Genomic DNA, 17,545 nt, shown 5'->3' on the forward strand with positions numbered 1-17,545 from the left:
TTAGAGTTCTGTTGTCTAATGTAGGACAAATTTTGCAATCGTCCCAAAATAAAAAACCCGAACAACCTATTTAGTGTTAGGGATAAACACAGACTTTAAATTACATTTCCTCCCGTTCTGTTAAAGGAGAGTCTAGCTTCCTTCAGTTTGTATTTTCTTACTAATGCATTTCTAATGGAGAGAGTTCATTTAGTGTGTAGAATCTTTGTTGCTCATGGAATCTTTGGTTGTTTTCATATTCAACGGATACTCAAAAACCAGGAAAGGTATAAAATTGACAATTTTAAATGTAATTTTGTTTATAGATTTATTAACTTGTTTTTTAAATATTAATTACAAATAGACAATTTACTTGTTTTTTCCTGTATTTACCTGTGAATTTGATTATGCTTTAGAATTGTTAGAAAATGTGAAAAGAAAACATGTTTGACAATAACGTTTTCGTCTCTTACAGAAGTGATTTTTGGTATCCATATGTGCTTATCACATCAAAAAACTGAAATACAAGCACGTTTTCTGTTACTTTTTAAGATAGGCATAACGTTTCTCCTCAGTCACTACTTGGTGAACATTAGCTAGTATTGGCACAACTTACAGTTAGTGTTTTCTCTTCCTTCCATTTGCTCTGGCAAAGAGGACACATTTCTAGGGCCACCATCACTTATCCTAATGTTTTCATTGTCTGTTTCTTTGTAGTTTGCATTAAAAAAACAAAAACCTTTCTGGCCAGGCACAGTGGCTTATGCCTGTAATTCCAGCACTTTGGGAGGCCAAATTGGGCGAATCATGAGGTCAAGAGATCAAGACCGTCCTGGCAAACATGGTGAAACCCTGTCTCTGCTAAAGCTACAAAAATTAGCTGGGCGTGGTGGTGCACGGTTGTAGTCCTAGCTGCTCAGTGGGGCTGAGGCAGGAGAATCCCTCGAACACGGGAGGCGGAGATTGCAGTGAGCGAGGTGGCACCACTGTATTCCAGCCTGGTGACTTGGTCTCAAAAAACAAACCAACCGACCACCTTTCCGTTGGTATTTTTTAAACTCATGGAAATCGATAATTCAAACCATTTTTTTTTGCTTAAGGAATTGATTTTGTTTGTCTTTTAATACTGTACTATTCTTAACCCTTTTGGTCCCTTTGAAACTATACATGCAGTTATAATTAATTGATATTTATTACTGTTATTTCTTTGTGAAATCGCCCTTAGGCATTTAATAGGATTTTAAATCCTAGTCTTATTTTCTTTACAGTTAGCCAAACACTACGTGTTACCAAGCTATCTGATACTCTATATAGGTGAAGACACTGAGGACTTGCTCACGGTTTCATGGGTATGATTTAAAAGAGCTGAGTTTTTGAACAGAGAGAACAGAAAGCTCATATTCTTTCCATTCTACCCCCACTGTCTTTTTAAGTTTCTGAAGATGGCAGAGGAATATTGAAGTTTAACGCTCTTAATTGTCTTATTGAACTTCATTATTATATATAGTGCCATATAGGATACTATGTTTGCATTCCTTAGAAAATTTCCTTTTCATAGAATGGTTATATGTTTTTACTGGGCAGTGTTTGAATTGTAAGTGTTTTTGCTTGGTCTGTTAATTTATTTGATTTAAAACAGCTTTACCTCATTTATCCTAAAAGCTTCTTTGTTTTATCCTGGATCTGTAGAAATTTGGAGGCTATGAGAATTGCTTCAGGGTCAAGAAACTATGACCCATGGACCATATCTGGTGTATTACCTCTTTTTTATTTTTTTGAATAAAGTTTTATTGGAAAGAATAATGTATTATCTGTGGCTACTTTGCTCTATAATAGCAGGGTAATGACAGAGACCAAATGGCCTGCAAAGTAAAAAAAATATATATCTACTGGCCATGGTTTGCCAAGTCCAAGACCATTGCATGCCAGTGGCTGAGAAGAAAGATGGAGTAGTTGTGTTCAGATAATCTCAGTTGATGTTTTATTATTATAACTTGGGTGGTAGGCAGAGAGAGGAGTAATTTTCTGTATTGGTGTGTGTGTGTGTGTGTGTGTGTGTGTGTGTGTGTGTGTGTATGTGTATAAATAAAGGTGGTCTCCTTCAATGATCCCCAGATGGTGGCTCTATGTGTGTGTGAACCAGAAGTGGTTCCTGAATGGGTCAGCAGATAACACAGCTTGTGTTTGCTGGTTTAAATGTAGGATTTTAAGTTGGGTGAACAAGTTAAATTGAAAGCATTTTGGCAAACCAATATTGGAGGAGAACTTGGCATTCTCTAGAGTTAAGAATACTCCACTAAAAAACATACAACCTTGATTTCATAAAGGAATGTAATTCTGGCACTGGTTTTGATTGGAATGTGCTAGTTAAATGAACAATTTGTTATAATTTACTGAAGGGAAAGCATTTGCTGATATTGTCTAGATTATGCCAACTTTCAAAATGTGAAATCAGAGAACCAATTTTAAAGCCTTTTCTCATGTGAATCTGTAAGGAAATGCTTGTAGTAAGGGTGCACAAGAGTGACACTTTGAGTTCATCAGTAGTGGATAAATAGAAACATAGCATTTCAGAATTCTGAACCTAACGTCTAGTTTAATATAAGTATATATTTTTTCTTTGTGTCCAAAGCACTTCAGAATGACAGTTTTCAGCTTTTTTTTTTTTTTTTTTTTTAAAGAGGTCCATTGCATTCTGTTACAAAGTAAAAATTGAAAATCTTTAGTTGTGAAGTGTTTGAAGAATGCTTCACTGAGAGGGCGTTTATTGTCACTGTGAGGTTATGCTAGTCAGGATGACTACTACGTTTGGGCATACTCCGAATCTATTGTGTAATTTAAAAGTTTTCTAAATGCTAAGTTTCTTTTTAAGTAGTAATGCTGTTGTGTTAATTCACAAAAGACATAATGTAACTGGACTCTGTAGCCTTAGTGGCACACAGGACAGTAGAATCTGAATGGACAGTTTCTGTCCTGGGTACACAGTCGGGAGAAGTGGGAACTGAAATACAGGCCAAGCTGTTTCCCTGTTACGGGACTGTCTTCCCAGAGGAAGGAACTCTTTTTATGACTATTTATTTATATTATCGAGTACATATCACATGTTAGTCCTATGCTAGGGGCTGATTAGTGCTTTTTAAATGTAAGTTGTTCCACTCCCCTAACATATTTCACAGATGAAAAAGCCGAGGCACTGAGACGGTTAAGGTAACTAGCTGCTAAGAGTCAGAGCCAGGGAGTCCGGACCCACCTGTGTGGCTCCAGATTCCAGGTTCTTAGCCCCCGATACCGTGCGGCTTCTCTTTCGTAATTTATTCTGCTAGATCTAATTTGCACAAAGGAACTACTGCAGACTCTTGTGTTGCCGCTGATAGCACACTTAAGTGCTAAGTTAGAAACAATGGGGCACACGTAGATCAAACTTGAGATCATTTGCGTAAGTTCCACTGGAACTTCCTTGATGAATCACATATTCAGGTTTTGTTCGAACCTTGTCATTGATTTCTCCGATGGTTTTCCTTGACATTGAATAGGAAGAAAATACCTTTTTGTAACTTCTACCTGCTACTACTTAAAATTTTGTCACACATAGCTGAAGCTCATGTGGTCTTTATGTCTCTCTTTATCTATATGTAGAAACCAACCATGGTCCTTCTGCGTCTGCTTCTATGCATTTTTTCCTTTTTTGTTATTCTGTTTTGTAGTCTTTTTGGCTTCTTTCTGTTTATGGTGTCTTCATTATCATTGTCCTTTTCATTTTTGGGAGACAGATTGAGTTTATCTTTTGTCATCATTACTCTTAAAATTAGATTAATAAATAATTTAGTCTGATGTAGTATTAACATATTTCTCCCTCTCGTTCGGACACCACTCACTTTGCAATCTAATACTTGAAAGAAGTGACCCCTTGCCTTAGATTAATAATTAGAACCTAAATAGTAAAATTTCCCATCTTGTTCCCTCCCTTGCCAGCCCCATCCCCCCACCCAGTGGTTCTCAACCCCCATTGGAACCCCCTGGGGTGGGTAGGGGGGGAGGATTTTAAATGCAAATGATGTGGGTCCTACTCCTATAGCAATTACATCTGAGTGAAGGGCTCACTACATCATAGTTGGGCTCTAATCTGCGGTATTTTTGAAGGACAGAGTTAATCGCGACTAAGTCTTGGCAGAGCCGTTCTCATTTCTACTGGAAATGTGTTGTTCAACTGATTTTTGAATCAGATATTCAACCCTTAGGAAGAGTGAGAAATCTAATAAGATGTAGGAATGTCAGTTTTCTCTTCTAACTTAAGTGCAGTGTACCACCTGTGTGGTCTTAGGCAACAAAGCTTGATTTTTTTTAACCCCATTGTATTATTTCTTAGATCCTCGTTGCTGTTCCTACTGCCACTCCCACCACACTTGTTGCTCTTCCAAACTACTTTTTTTTTTTAAAAAGCAGCTATCAACTTACTGTAAAGAAGAAAACAGTGTCATCATATCTTTGGTATTTTAAAGGCACTGTAAGTTGCACCATTAATTTAATAACTTATTTTGGGGAGAAACAAAATTAGTTATATTTACTCATTAATACCGTACTCAAATACATAAAATCATCCATACATTTTTGTATTAGTTGTCTAGTATCAGTAAATTCGGAGTGTAAGCCTTTCCTTATGTTCAAAATGCCTATTGTAGAAGGTTTGTGAACTGGAAGCTTTGGATGCATGGGTTTTAGTGCCTAAATAATAAACCTGACTTATGTTACACTCAGAACTCTTCAAGCCACCCTCTAATTTTAAGAACACTGTGGGTCATTGTAAGAGTTTGTGCTATTGTCTTTAATTGCATTGCTTACCCTGTGACAGACAAATTTAGAAATACTTGACAGTTTTTGCGTTTTATTCTTAAACAATAGTTTATATTTTTGCATAACTTACTTGTAATTTTAACTTAAAATTCAATTACATGTGATGTTACCAACTCAACTAAGGTAGTAATCAGGCGATGAGACGCCAGTACATGTTTAAATTGCTTTCTCTTTATGTCAATATGTGGTCTTGAGAATAGCTTATTATTAGAAATTGGAGGCAGATAACTTATGAATCAGTTTTCCCCAAATCGCCCAAGTCACAATGGGAAACGAAAACATACACGGTAATTGCAAAGCTGTGCGTGGTCTGACAGTGCGTCTGATCTCAGGTCACTTAACCGAAATACCTCTGCTGCTTTTACTTACCTTACTTTGTGACTTTTAGACGTTATCTGTTGGTGTAATTCCATGGGAAACGAGGATGGGGTGAGGACAATGGAGGATATAATGCTTAGAGCTTTGATGTATGCATAGTATGTTATTGGAGATAACATGCTGATAGATTCCTTTTTGTAAAAGTATTAAGGTTGAGTTGAAACTCTGATTTACAAATATGTATGTATTTAATTGTTCCATTACAAGGTAATATTTTTTGTTTTAACTGTGCTTTCAATTATGCTAAACAATTTAATTTGAACTTTCCTGTGACTTCTTCTGGAAGTTCACTTATAAAAATCTTTCTAAGCAGGGTCAGTTCTGGTAGGATTCTTAAATTTCTCTCTGTCTGTCTGTCTGTCTGTCTTTCTCTCTCTCTCTTTTTGAGACAGAGTCTCGCTCTGTCATCCAGGCTGGAGTGCAGTGGTGTGATCTCAGCTCACCGCAGCCTCTAGCTCCTGGGTGCAAGTGATTTTCATGCCTCAGCCTCCCGAGTAGCTGGCGTTATAGGCGCGCGCCTTCCACCATCCCTGCCTGATTTTTATGTTTTCCTTAGAGATGAGGTTTCTCCATGTTTGCCAGGCTGGTCTTAAACTCCTGACCTCAAGTGATCCCCCCACCTTGGCCTCCCAAATTGCTGGGATTATATTTTTCTCTTAATTCCTGGGATGACTTTCCCAAATTCTGTATGTAAAAAAAAATTTTTTATAACTTTATTAGGGATACCAGATATACTTCCTTGAACTTGTTAACTGACCACTAAGTCCTAGATTAGAGTGTGTTGCTACCTTAAATAATAAGTAAGTTTGTATTGTATTTGTACCTTTTTTCTAGGAAAAGGGCCAATTATGTCTGTTAGCTTTTCAAAGTCATTTACAAATTAAATAAATGTATCTATTCATGTGTAGGTGGCAGATCTTAGAAGATGTCTGCTAAGTCAACAGTGCCTTCCTAGGCTGAAAACCTTATCTAAAACTAATATTTCATTTACTTTAGATAAAATGCTCTGAAATACATTTTTGGAAGCAAAGTTTTTTGTTTGGAGACAACACACAGTCTACAAACATTTATTTCATTACAAGAAGTAGAAAAAATAGTTTATGTAGTACACAAAGGAGGTGACAGTTTTTATACTAATAATGTGATTGATCTTGTACTTCTTGAGTTTTTTGTTAGTGATGGAAGATCAACCTTTATTGGTCACCTTCTGGAAGTGATACTACAACTGTTGGTATAACCAGATTCTCCCAGGCATTTTCAAAATAACAATCCACTGTTGAGTTTTTCCTTCCCAGTGTGATTTATTTGCACTGTAATTCAGTCTCTACTGCATTTTATTTTCAAGTATGTGTATATCCATTCCTCAGTATCTAGATATGATAACATTTTATCAACATATATATTTTAAGCATATATATTCAAGGCATTATTCTTAGTTCTGTCGAGCGGGAGGACAGCAAGATGATTAAATCAGTCCTCGGTCTCTGGAAGTTTGAGTGGAGAGGCGTGATAAAAGAATAGGGCACTATGCAGTTGTGGAAAGGGAGATGTGTTAAGTTGGGGTTTGTTTCTCTCTCTGGATAGGGGGTCGGGCAGTTAATGGAGGAAGCTGACTGGGCTGAACTTTGAAGAAAGGATAGGGAGACTTGAGAGCAGACCATAGTCAAAAGGACATTTCTGGTGAGGAATGAGGAATGTCCTGGCAGCCAAGGGGTGCAGACAGCAGAGTCACAGTGATCTGCTGTGGTTAGAGTAGAGAAGGTTGAGTAAGAACAGAAACGCAGATAGACAGGATACACACGTGACTGTGTTTTGGGCTTAAATTCCTTTAATGCAAATAATTTCAATATGCATTGTCAGACTATCTTAAATGCACCTAAAGTTTTGTAATTCCTTAGTAAAGTATGTCACTATATCTTTTAAAATTTAAATATTCATTTTGATTACATGATGTGTTTTATAAATGCACCACACAATGGCTAGGACATAGGTGGTAAATGAATTGACTAGGAAAACATCTAAGAAATCAAAAATATGGCCCTGCGTATGTTTCTAGAAATTTCTCGATTTTCCAGATTCAATTGTATGTACAATTGGTATACCATTTTCACATATTTATTCACCCTTCACATCCTAGAATCAAATCCTTTTTAAACATGTTGTCAATTGTTAAATCCCTATTGTGGTATTTCTCCTTAAGGACCTGTAGTGTTAATAGGAAAAGCTTACTGAATGAATGAAGACAAAGGTAGAGAAAAGGTAATTTGTGAACACTGAGATTAGATACATATGTGAGGGTGGTGAGAGACTCACTGACGACCGAAAAGTTAGAAAAAGAAGCAGGCAGAGGAAGAAAACGCAAATGATGTAATTTAGCTTTCTATAAAGGTAGATGAATGTGAGTTTGTGTGTTATATGTGTACCATACCTATTCATTTATGTTTGTTTCAAAGTAAACAACAATTCTGATGGTTAATACGGGGGTTAATGTATACCCTCATTTGGCTCTAGTATAAGAGAGTCATGTATAACATGTGGTACCTAACGTTGTTTGGAGGAAAAAGTGGAGGTTGCACACAGCACCAGTGATACATCCATTTGCTCTGTTTCCTGGAATTGTGATTATTTCAGCTTAGCACTGTAAGTTGACTTGTCTTAGTCCATTTTCTGTTGTTGTAACAGAATACCGTAGACTGGGTAATTTATAAAGAAAAGATACTTGTTTCCTACAGTTCCAGAGGCTGGAAAGTCCAGGCTTGAGAGGCCGCCTCTGAGAAGGGCCTTCTTACTGCTTTTATAACATGTTGGAGGGCTTCACATGGCAAGAAGGCAAGAGCGAATCAGCTCAGGTCCCTCTTGCTCTTCTTACAAAGTTTTCCTCTTATCGTGGGGACTACACCCTGATGACCTTTCCTAATACTAATTCCTCTGAAAGGCCCCACCTCCAAATGCCATCGACATTTGAATTTGGAGACTAAGTCTCCAACACATGAAATGTGAGGGACACAATTAAAACAGCATGTATTCACTTAGGTTACATAGATTTGTAAATTTTGCTATCCAGTTTTAACCAAATCTCACCAAAACAGTCTGTCTCAAGACTTAATCTTGCAAGAAGTTGCATCTGAAATCAAGATAGGATTAAGAAACAAGAAAATGGCAGAGCCAGTACTTAAACCATGAGAATGAACTCTTCACTTGCAATGATCTAATCATTTTATAAATGTCTGAAAACAATCAGTGATTATTAACAATGATGTTTGAAATGTAGATTACTCACTATTGGTATTGATGAGCTTTGCTCTACGATTAACTTGTACCTCAAGGTATTAGTTAATGATGTAAAACGATCATTATTAAGACACTGTGGATCTAGAATGTTATGAGCAAAAATAGTACTGTAAATAAATATTTATCTGTCTTTTGCTTACGTTGGGTGTGTTTTTTGTTTGAGACAGAGTCTCACTCTGATCACACAGACTGGAATGCAGTGGCACCATCTCAGCTCACTGCAACCTCTACCTCCTAGGCTCAAGTGACCTTCGTGCGCCAGCCTCCCAAGTAGCTGGGACCACAGGAGTGTGCCACCTTGCCTGGTTAATTTTTTTGTATTTTTGGCAGAGACAGCATTTCACCATGCTGCCCAGGCTGGTCTCGAACTCCTGAGCTCACGTGGCCCGCCTCGGCTTCCCAGAGTGCTGGAATTACAGGCATGAGTTACTGTGCCTGGCCACTTGTATGTGTTTTAAAATATGCATTATTTAGTAGTAGTATTTTATTTATTATTTATAAATAAATTGAATGCATGTATACCCAAAATTTTTCTGTGACAAAAGTGCTCTGTCGATTTTTGGATAACAAGCAGCCTTGTATAACTAACTTTAGCTCAAAAGTTGGCAGAAACTTTATAGCGATATAATTGATATTCCTAACATGACCTTGAGTAAACAGAGCCTAGTGGTATGTAGTCTTGGTGTCTAGAGAGCATTTCCTCAGTCTGTGCTAGAAAGGATCTACCAACTAGCTCCCAAGTGTCTCTAGGCAACATACCCTGGGGGCTCACGCCCATGTCATGTTCTTTGAAGCACAAGAGATCTGTGGAATCGTGTATGTGGCATAATCACATTTATTTAGTTATCTTTTTAGTGTTGACTTACTTCACCTAGTTGGTGCAGGAGCTAAACCTCCCATAGATCCACATAGTAAACTTTTTTCTGTGGCATCAGCTTGATTTAATCCTTTACAAAATTATACTCCATGGTGGAAACTGCATTGGTCAGTGTCCCAAGAGTCTCTTCTGTACAGTATGTGAAGTACACCTTTTATGTTTACACAAAGGGTTTGTGGAATATAATGTGCCCTGACTTAGTAATTCAGAAGACTGGATAAGCCCTATAAAATGTAAAGTCTAAAGAGATCAAAGTTAGTAAGTTTTGATTGAAATTCTTTCTAATCCAATGATTTATTTTCTCTTTATTAAATGGAATATAGAATACAAGTTTATGGGCCAGGCGCGGTGGCTCATGCCTGTAATCCCAGCCTTTGGGAGGCCAAGGTGGGTGGATCATGAGGTCAGGAGATCGAGACCATTCTGGTCAACATGGTGACACCCCGTCTCTACTAAAAGTACAAAAAATTAGCTGGGCATGGTGGCGCGTGCCTGTAATCCCAGCTACTCAGGAGGCTGAGGCAGGGGAATTGCCTGAACCCAGGAGGCGGAGGTTGCTGTGAGCCGAGATGGCGCCATTGCACTCCAGCCTGGGTAACAAGAGAAACTCCGTCTCAAAAAAAAAAAAAAAAAAGGCAAGTTTATGTCATTCTTTGAGGCCCGTTATTGTAGATTATGAACATACTAATTGGACCCTAATCCCGTAGTATTTACCCGAGTTGAGCTGAATGGTGGCGAGACCACTTGTGTGCAGATTAACCTCTTGGAGTCTCATGTGTTCCCTGTGTCATCCTCTTATGAGCATTCTCAAGGCTTGCCAGGTATTAAGCACTCAAGTTGCTGCTGTTGTATATGATAACAATTACTTGGGGGAAAAATAAATTCACTGGTGGGGACCTTAGAGAATTTTTCAAACCTGTAACATTTGGTATGGAAGATCTTTTAAACTGAATTTGTTTTAGGGCACATTGAATACTTTACTTTCCTTTTCCTCAGCATCAACAACAGCAACTTGTGATTGGCGGTGACCGGATATTCAGTTGCACACCCCTCATCAATGCACTGCCAATGGTAAGACTCTCCAACTCCCAGTGTCAGAGTGTTTCTTATTCTCTTGTTTTTAGAATCATTTGAGAATTTTCTCACAATTTGACAAAATACATGTGTTCCCAAGCTACGTAAGTGGTCTTTAAAAAAAAATACATGTAGTTTAAAGTACCTAAAATAACTTGAATTTTTTTTAAAATTGCTACTTTTGAAAATTTCTATTTTCTTTTCTTTCTTCTTCTTCTTCTTCCTTCTTCTTCTTCTTCTTCCTTCCTTCCTTCCTTCCTTCCTTCCTTCTTCCTTCTTCTTCTTTCTTTCTTCCTTCTTCCTTCTTCCTTCTTCCTTCTTCCTTCTCCTTCTCCTTCTCCTCCTTCTTCTTCTTCCTTTTCTTCTTTTTTTTTTTTTTTTTGAGATGGAATTTTGCTTTTACCACCTAGGCTGGAGTGCAATAGCATGATGTTGGCTCAGTTGCAACCTCCGCCTCCTGGGTTCAAGTGATTCTCCTGCCTCAGCCTCCCAAGTAGCTGGGATCACAGGCATGTGCCACCATGCCCTGCTAATTTTTTTGCATCTTTACTAGAGACAGGGTTTCACCATGTTGATCAGGCTGGTCTTGAACCCCTGACCTCAGGTGATCTGCCACCTCAGCTTCCCAAAGTGCTGGGATTAGAGGTGTGAGCCACCGTGCCCAGCCTAAGATTTCTGTTTTCTGTAGTTTTAAAAGCCTCTTAGCTAAGTCACCAGGATGAAAAGTATTGATATATCATGATGGTCCTGTGTTTTGTCAAATGAACTATATTTTGTGAATAGTATTGTTAAAAATGCAACAGTGGCATTTTGCTACTCTATTTTCGTTCATCATTTCACTAAAAGAGATTTGTTTCTGTGTATTGCATTTATCCTAATACTTATAGTTGTGTGCATTTAAATGGCTAGGATTCTACCTGTTGTAATTAATAATTTTAAGGACAGTTATTCTTATCTATTTAGAAAGATTTTAGAAAAGCCTTTCGCTGTAGAATATAAATGGCAATCGTGATATAGCAGAAAGACTACTGGACTCTGTAGGAGCTGGCATTTGCTTGATTTCCTGAATGTACTACGAATCTTTGACTTTTGGCAGGTACTCTTAAAAAATTTAGACAATGGAATTGGACTTAATTTTTAAGGATTATTCTAGCTGTATGCCAAGTGGTCCTATCACTGTTATCTAGAAGTCAGAGTGATTCTCCCTTTAAAAAAAAATAATTTCTTGCCAAAATAGTGTATTTTGGGGATCAGTAAATAGAAAGGAACTTTTTAAAAAAGAATTAAATGATATCTTACATTTATAAATATTTTCTGTAGTTCATTAGCAACAGTTTTAATTATTTTTAATAAATTATTTAAACTAAAATTGTTTTAAACATTAAATTAGAGAGGTATGGAAACTGAGGTTTATAGAATTTGCTGGGAAATGATAGATATATCAGTCTGAAAGAAAAACTATTAAAAGTTAACAAGAACCAGAATAAGTGGGTAAGATATTTGTGAAAATATTCCTAGGAAATAATTCCTCTTAGAGATGAATTTTTTTCAGTATGTTGATAGAATTTTCTCTGTCTAAACTCTTCTGAATTCCTATAGGGAAAAAAGAGATTGACCTCTTCCTCTCCCTGTTCTCCTTCCCTCTCTGCATCCTCATCACCCTTGTCCCTTTCGTCTCCTCCTCTCTCCTTTCTCTTTTCTCTCTCTCAGGGGTTGATAGGAGATGTTAAAGAAAATAAGATATCCACCCCCGAAGCCAAACTTTACCTAGCACAAAGGATGACATGGTTTTTGTTAATTATAAAGCACTTGCTGGGGTCTGTAGGTTGCTCTGGTGACCCATTAACCACAAAATCTGCTGTTTCCCAGGGAGCACTCAGGGAGTTTCTCATGAAAGAAACAGATCCATGGTAAATCAGCTTTGGTATTTGGAGTGTCTGCTCTTGGCTTTTTGTTCACATGAAGTTCACATTTGAAACCTGTTACCCTTCTTTGTTGTCAGAGCCTTAGTATTTGTGGCACGTCTCCCCTGGCAATCAGACCAGTTGGGTATCTGAGGTACAGGTGCCACGCGGCTACCTATCTCTTCTAAGTGCCTATTCTTAAGTGAACATTTTTATGTACTTCTCACACAGACTGTGTTTTTATAACTGCTCATAGACTACATTTTAAATTAGATCATCCCAGACATGTTTGTCAGTTTTGTTGAAAATCCCTGAAATCATGTTAATGTCATCATCACAGAAATTTACGTGTGCGTGTGTATATATATGTGTGTATGAGATGAAGGAGACCAAGATTGCAGCAAACTTGCTCATAGTCTAGCTAAGGACACTGAGCCATTTCTATATATTTGTACAGATGTGCTAGTAAATTTACAGGTATTGGTTAAAAATGGTGGGTTTCCCATGACCCTCAGAAATGTGATGGTATTCTGGGTTGAACCTGTGGTACATAGTATGCCATATTTTTTTTTCTCTGAAAATGCCAGAATGTTTACTGGGATTATATACAGTTACCTCTACTACCTCCCTACCTGCCCTCAACAGTGTTCTTTTTTCTCCTAAAATTTAAAAAATTGATATGCAGTAGTTGTACCTATTTTAGGGTACATGCGATATTTTCATATTGTGTAAATGTGACATGATCACGTTAGGGTAAGTGGGATATCTATCTCCTCAAACATTTTTCTTTCCCTTGCTGAACATTGTTCTTGCTAAAATAATACAAGGGATCAGTAACATTCTTTTTTGCCTTTGCTCTTCTTTTACCTAGACACAAGTAATTTTAAATCTAAATTGCACCTTATGGCCAGGCGCAGTGGTTCACGCCTGTAATCCCAGTACTTTGGGAGGCCGAGGAGGGCAGATCACCTGAGGTCAGGAGTTTGAGACCAGTCTGGCCAACATGGTGAAACCCTATCTCTATTAAAAATACAATAATTAGCCAGGTGTGGTGGCATGCACCTATAATCCCAGCTACTTGGGAGGCTGAGACAGGAGAATCACTTGAATCTAGGAGGCAGAGGTTGTAGTGAGCCGACATCACGCCATTGCACTCCAGCCCGGGCAGCAAAAGTGAAACTCCATCTCAAATAAATAAGAAACAAAATAAAACAAATCTAATTGCACCTTAAGTCATGATTTATAGCTGCTTCCCTGTATACAGTGTTTCATACTACTTTTTGTAATTATCGTGTATTGCATTATGAGGGCCCATTGGCCAGCAGGTGTATGTTGTTATTTTGACTTTTTATTTATTTATGTTTTGAGACGATCTTACCCTGTTCCCCAGGCTGAAGTGCAGTGGCTTGATCTGGGCTTACTGCAAAACCGAAACTGTTTACCCGTTAAACAGCACTCTGTGAGTTTACTAGATACCTCGTATAGGTAGCACCATACAGTATTTGTCTTTTTGAGATTGGCTGCTTTTATTTAACATAATGTCCTCATGGTTCATCTGTATTGTAGCTTGTGACATTATTTCCTTGTTTTTTTAAAGGCGGAATGAAATACCATTGTATGTACATATCATATTTTCTTCATGTTTTAATTTTTTTTTATTTCAAGGTCTTTTGGGATTAGGTGGTGTTTGGTTACACGAATAAGTCCATTAGTGGTGATTTCTGGGGTTTGGATGCACTCGTCACCAGAGTAGTGTACGCTGTACTCAGTGGGTAGTCTTTTTCTCTCTCTCTGTACCCACACTTTCGCCCGAGTCCTCAAAGTCCATTGTATATTCTTATGCCTTTGCATACTTCTCATAGCTTAGCTACCACTTATGAGCGAGAACATACAGTGTTATTGTTTTCCATTCCTGAGTTACTTCACTTAGAATAATGGTCTCGAATTCTATCCAGGTCGCTACAAATGCTGTTATTCCATTCGTTTTTATGACTGAGTAGTTTTCCATGGTTTGTATACATATAACCACGATTTCTTTATCCACTTGTTGACTGATGGACATTTGGGCTGGTTCCATGGTTTTGCTGTTGCAAATTGTGCTGCTATAAATGTGTGTGCAAGTATCTTTTTCATGTAATGACTTCTTTTCCTCTGGGTAGATACCCAGTAGTGGGATTACTGGATCAGATGGTAGTTTTAGTTCTTCCAGGAGTCTCTGTAGTGTTTTCCGTAGTGGTTGTACTAGTTTACATTTCCACCAGCAATATAAGTGGTCCCTTTTCACCGCATCCACGCCAACATCTATCATTTTTTCATTTGTTGATTATAGCCATTCTTGCCAGGAGTAGGGTGGCATCACGTAGTGGGTTTGATTTGCATTTCCTCGTGATTAGTGATATTCAGTATTTTCTCCTGTTTGTTGGTCATTTGTGTACCTGCTTTAGAGAATTGTCTGTTCATGTCCTCAGCCCACTGTTTTGGGGGATTATTTTTTTTTCTTGCTGATTTGAGGAGATTTTTCTCCTACTCTGTGGGTTGTCTATTTACTCTGCTGATTGTTTCTTCTGTGCAGAAGCTTTTTAGTTAATAATTAAGTTCCATCTTAATTTATCTTTGTTTTTGTTGCATTTGCTTTGAGGTTCTTGGTCATGAAGTCTTTGCCCAAGCTAGTGTCTAGAAGGGTTGTTCCAGTGTTATCTTCTAGAATTTTTATGGTTTCAAGTCTGTTTCACTCTTTGATCTATCTTGAGTTGATTTTGTGTAAGGTGAGAGATGGGGATCCAATTTCATTCTTCTGCATGTGGCTTGCTAGTTATCCGAGCACTATGTTTGAATAGGGTCCCTATCCTCGTTGTATGTTTTTGTTAGCTTTGTCAAAGATTAGTTGGCTGTATTTGGCTTAATTTCTGGGTTCTCTGTTCCATTGGTCTGTGTGCCTTTTTGTTTGAGATGGAATCTTGCTCTGTCACCCAGGCTGGAGTGCAGTGGCACAGTCTTGGCTCAGGACAACTTCTGCCTGCCGGGTTCAAGCAATTCTCCTGCCTCAGCCTGGGATTACAGGTGCCTGCCGCCACACTTGGCTAATTTTTGTATTTTTAGTAGACATGGGATTTCACCATGTTGACCAGGCTGGTCTCAGAACTCCTGACCTTGTGATCCACCTGTCTTGACCTACCAAAGTGCTGGGATTACAGGCGTGAGCCACCGCACCCAGCCTATGTGCCTGTTTTTATGCCAGTATTAGGCAGTTTTGGTGATTCTGGCCTTATGGTATAGTTTGAACTCAGGTTACGTGATGCCTCCAGATTGGTTCTTTTGGCTTAGTCTTGCTTTGGCTATGTGGGCTCTTCTTTGATTCCATAGGAACTTAGGATTGTTTTTTTGTACTTCTGTGAAGAATGATGGTAATATTTTGATGGCAATTGCATTAAATTTGTTGATTGCTTTTGGCAGTATGGTCATTTTCACAATATTGATTCTCTCCATGATTCTATCCGTTATATTGCAGATATTTCAAAATCTGATCCTGGGATGTGTTTCCATTTGTTTGTGTCATCTATGGATTTTTTCAGCAATGTTGGGTAGTTTTCCTTGTAGAGGTCTTTCACCCTCTTGGTTAGGAATTTTCCTAAGTATTTTATTTTTTGCACCTGTTACAACAGGTGTAGTAGGGGTTGAGTTTTTGATTTGATTGCTCGATTGCTGTTGCTGTATAGAAGAATTACTGATTTTATCCATTCATTTGTTGGTAGACATTTGGGTTGCTTCCACCTTTTGGCTGTTAGGGATAGTCTGGCTTTGAACATAGATGTTCTTTAGTTCCTCTCTTTTTAGAACTGGAATTCTTTCTGGGATCTCAGAAGAGGCATTGCTGGACCATATGGTAATTCCAGTTTTTATTTGTTTGTTTTTTCCTTGAAGAACTTCTGTACTCTTTCCAGAGCAGCTGCACCATTTCACATTCCTACCAGCAGTGAACAGGGTTCTACACACTGGACAACATTTGCTGTTTGTTTGCTGGTGGCCATTCTAATGGGTGTGAGGTGTTGACAATAATTTCTTAACACTACCGATTATCTACTTAGCTTTAACTTTTCTGAACTGCTCATAAATATGTTTTTACAGAATCAACCAAATTTGCACATTATGTTTGGTTACTGTGTACTTATGCTTGTACCTATTTTTTTCCCTTTTATTTGTCCTGTGAAGTTTTCTACGTTTTGTATTTTATTAATTGCATTCCTGTAGCATAATGTTCATCTTTTCCTTATATTTTCTGCACATTGGTGGCTTTATCTAAAGGCTTCATCTAATTAATTAAGATTAATCTTTTTTTTTTTTTTTTTTGAGACGGAGTTTCGCTCTTGCTACCCAGGCTGGAGTGCAATGGCGCGATCTCGGCTCACCGCAATCTCCGCCTCCTGGGTTCAGGCAATTCTCTTGCCTCAGCCTCCCGAGCAGCTGGGATTACAGGCATGCACCACCGTGCCCAGCTAATTTTTTGTAATTTTATTAGAGACGGGGTTTCACCATGTTGACCAAGATGGTCTCGATCTGTTGACCTCGTGATTCACCCGCCTCGGCCTCCCAAAGTGCTGGGATTACAGGCTTGAGCCACCGCGCCCGGCCAAGATTAATCTTAATTTAGGTTTTTTTTCCTTTATTATGGAAGGTTAGGGTGGCAGAATGTTTTTGACAGGTGATGCTAAGTATAGATGCAGTACCTCTAATTTGAAATGCTCTAGCATCTGAAATGTTTTGAACACTAATGTGACACTCAAAGGAAAGTGCTCATTGAGCGTTTTGGATTTCAGATTTTCAGATCGGGAATGCTAAATCATTCTGCAGATATTTCAAAATCTGAAACGCTTGTATCCCCGATCATTTTAGATGAGGGCCACTCACTATATGCTTGTATAAAAAAAGCACCTGATGTTTGTTTTTATTCCCGACAGGAGACAGTGATGGTCATTGCCTGGATTGCTTATTTCCATGAGGATATACAAAATGTTGATATTCCAATTATATCAAGCTTTTATTATCTGTAACATTTCTGTAAAGATAAACTTTTCCCCACGGATATTTGGTTATTCTGTGGCACAAAATGCATAGGAGAGGCATATGAAATGCATGATTCTTTCCTTCCTTTACCAATTTTTAAAGTACTGAGTTGTTTCTTAGAATCCTTTCT

General features: G+C 38.1%; 1 protein-coding gene across 50 annotated transcripts in view; it reads left to right on the forward strand.

Annotated features, from left to right (window-relative positions):
* TBL1XR1 (TBL1X/Y related 1) overlaps positions 1-17,545 on the forward strand; it is a 192,563-nt gene that overhangs the window by 92,690 nt on the left and 82,328 nt on the right. For 37 of the 50 annotated variants that reach the window (XM_078353784.1, XM_078353782.1, XM_078353822.1 and 34 more), the window contains one exon: positions 10,373-10,447. The exons of 12 other annotated variants lie outside the window; for them this stretch is intronic. The gene's annotated coding sequence lies outside the window, so the exon portion shown is untranslated. Of the gene's footprint in view, positions 1-10,372; positions 10,448-11,413; positions 11,547-17,545 lie in introns of all 50 variants that reach the window. One more of the 50 variants, XM_078353815.1, reaches the window with a different exon arrangement.

This window comes from Callithrix jacchus, chromosome 17 (assembly GCF_049354715.1).
Source record: "Callithrix jacchus isolate 240 chromosome 17, calJac240_pri, whole genome shotgun sequence".
Taxonomy (NCBI): domain Eukaryota; kingdom Metazoa; phylum Chordata; class Mammalia; order Primates; family Cebidae; genus Callithrix; species Callithrix jacchus.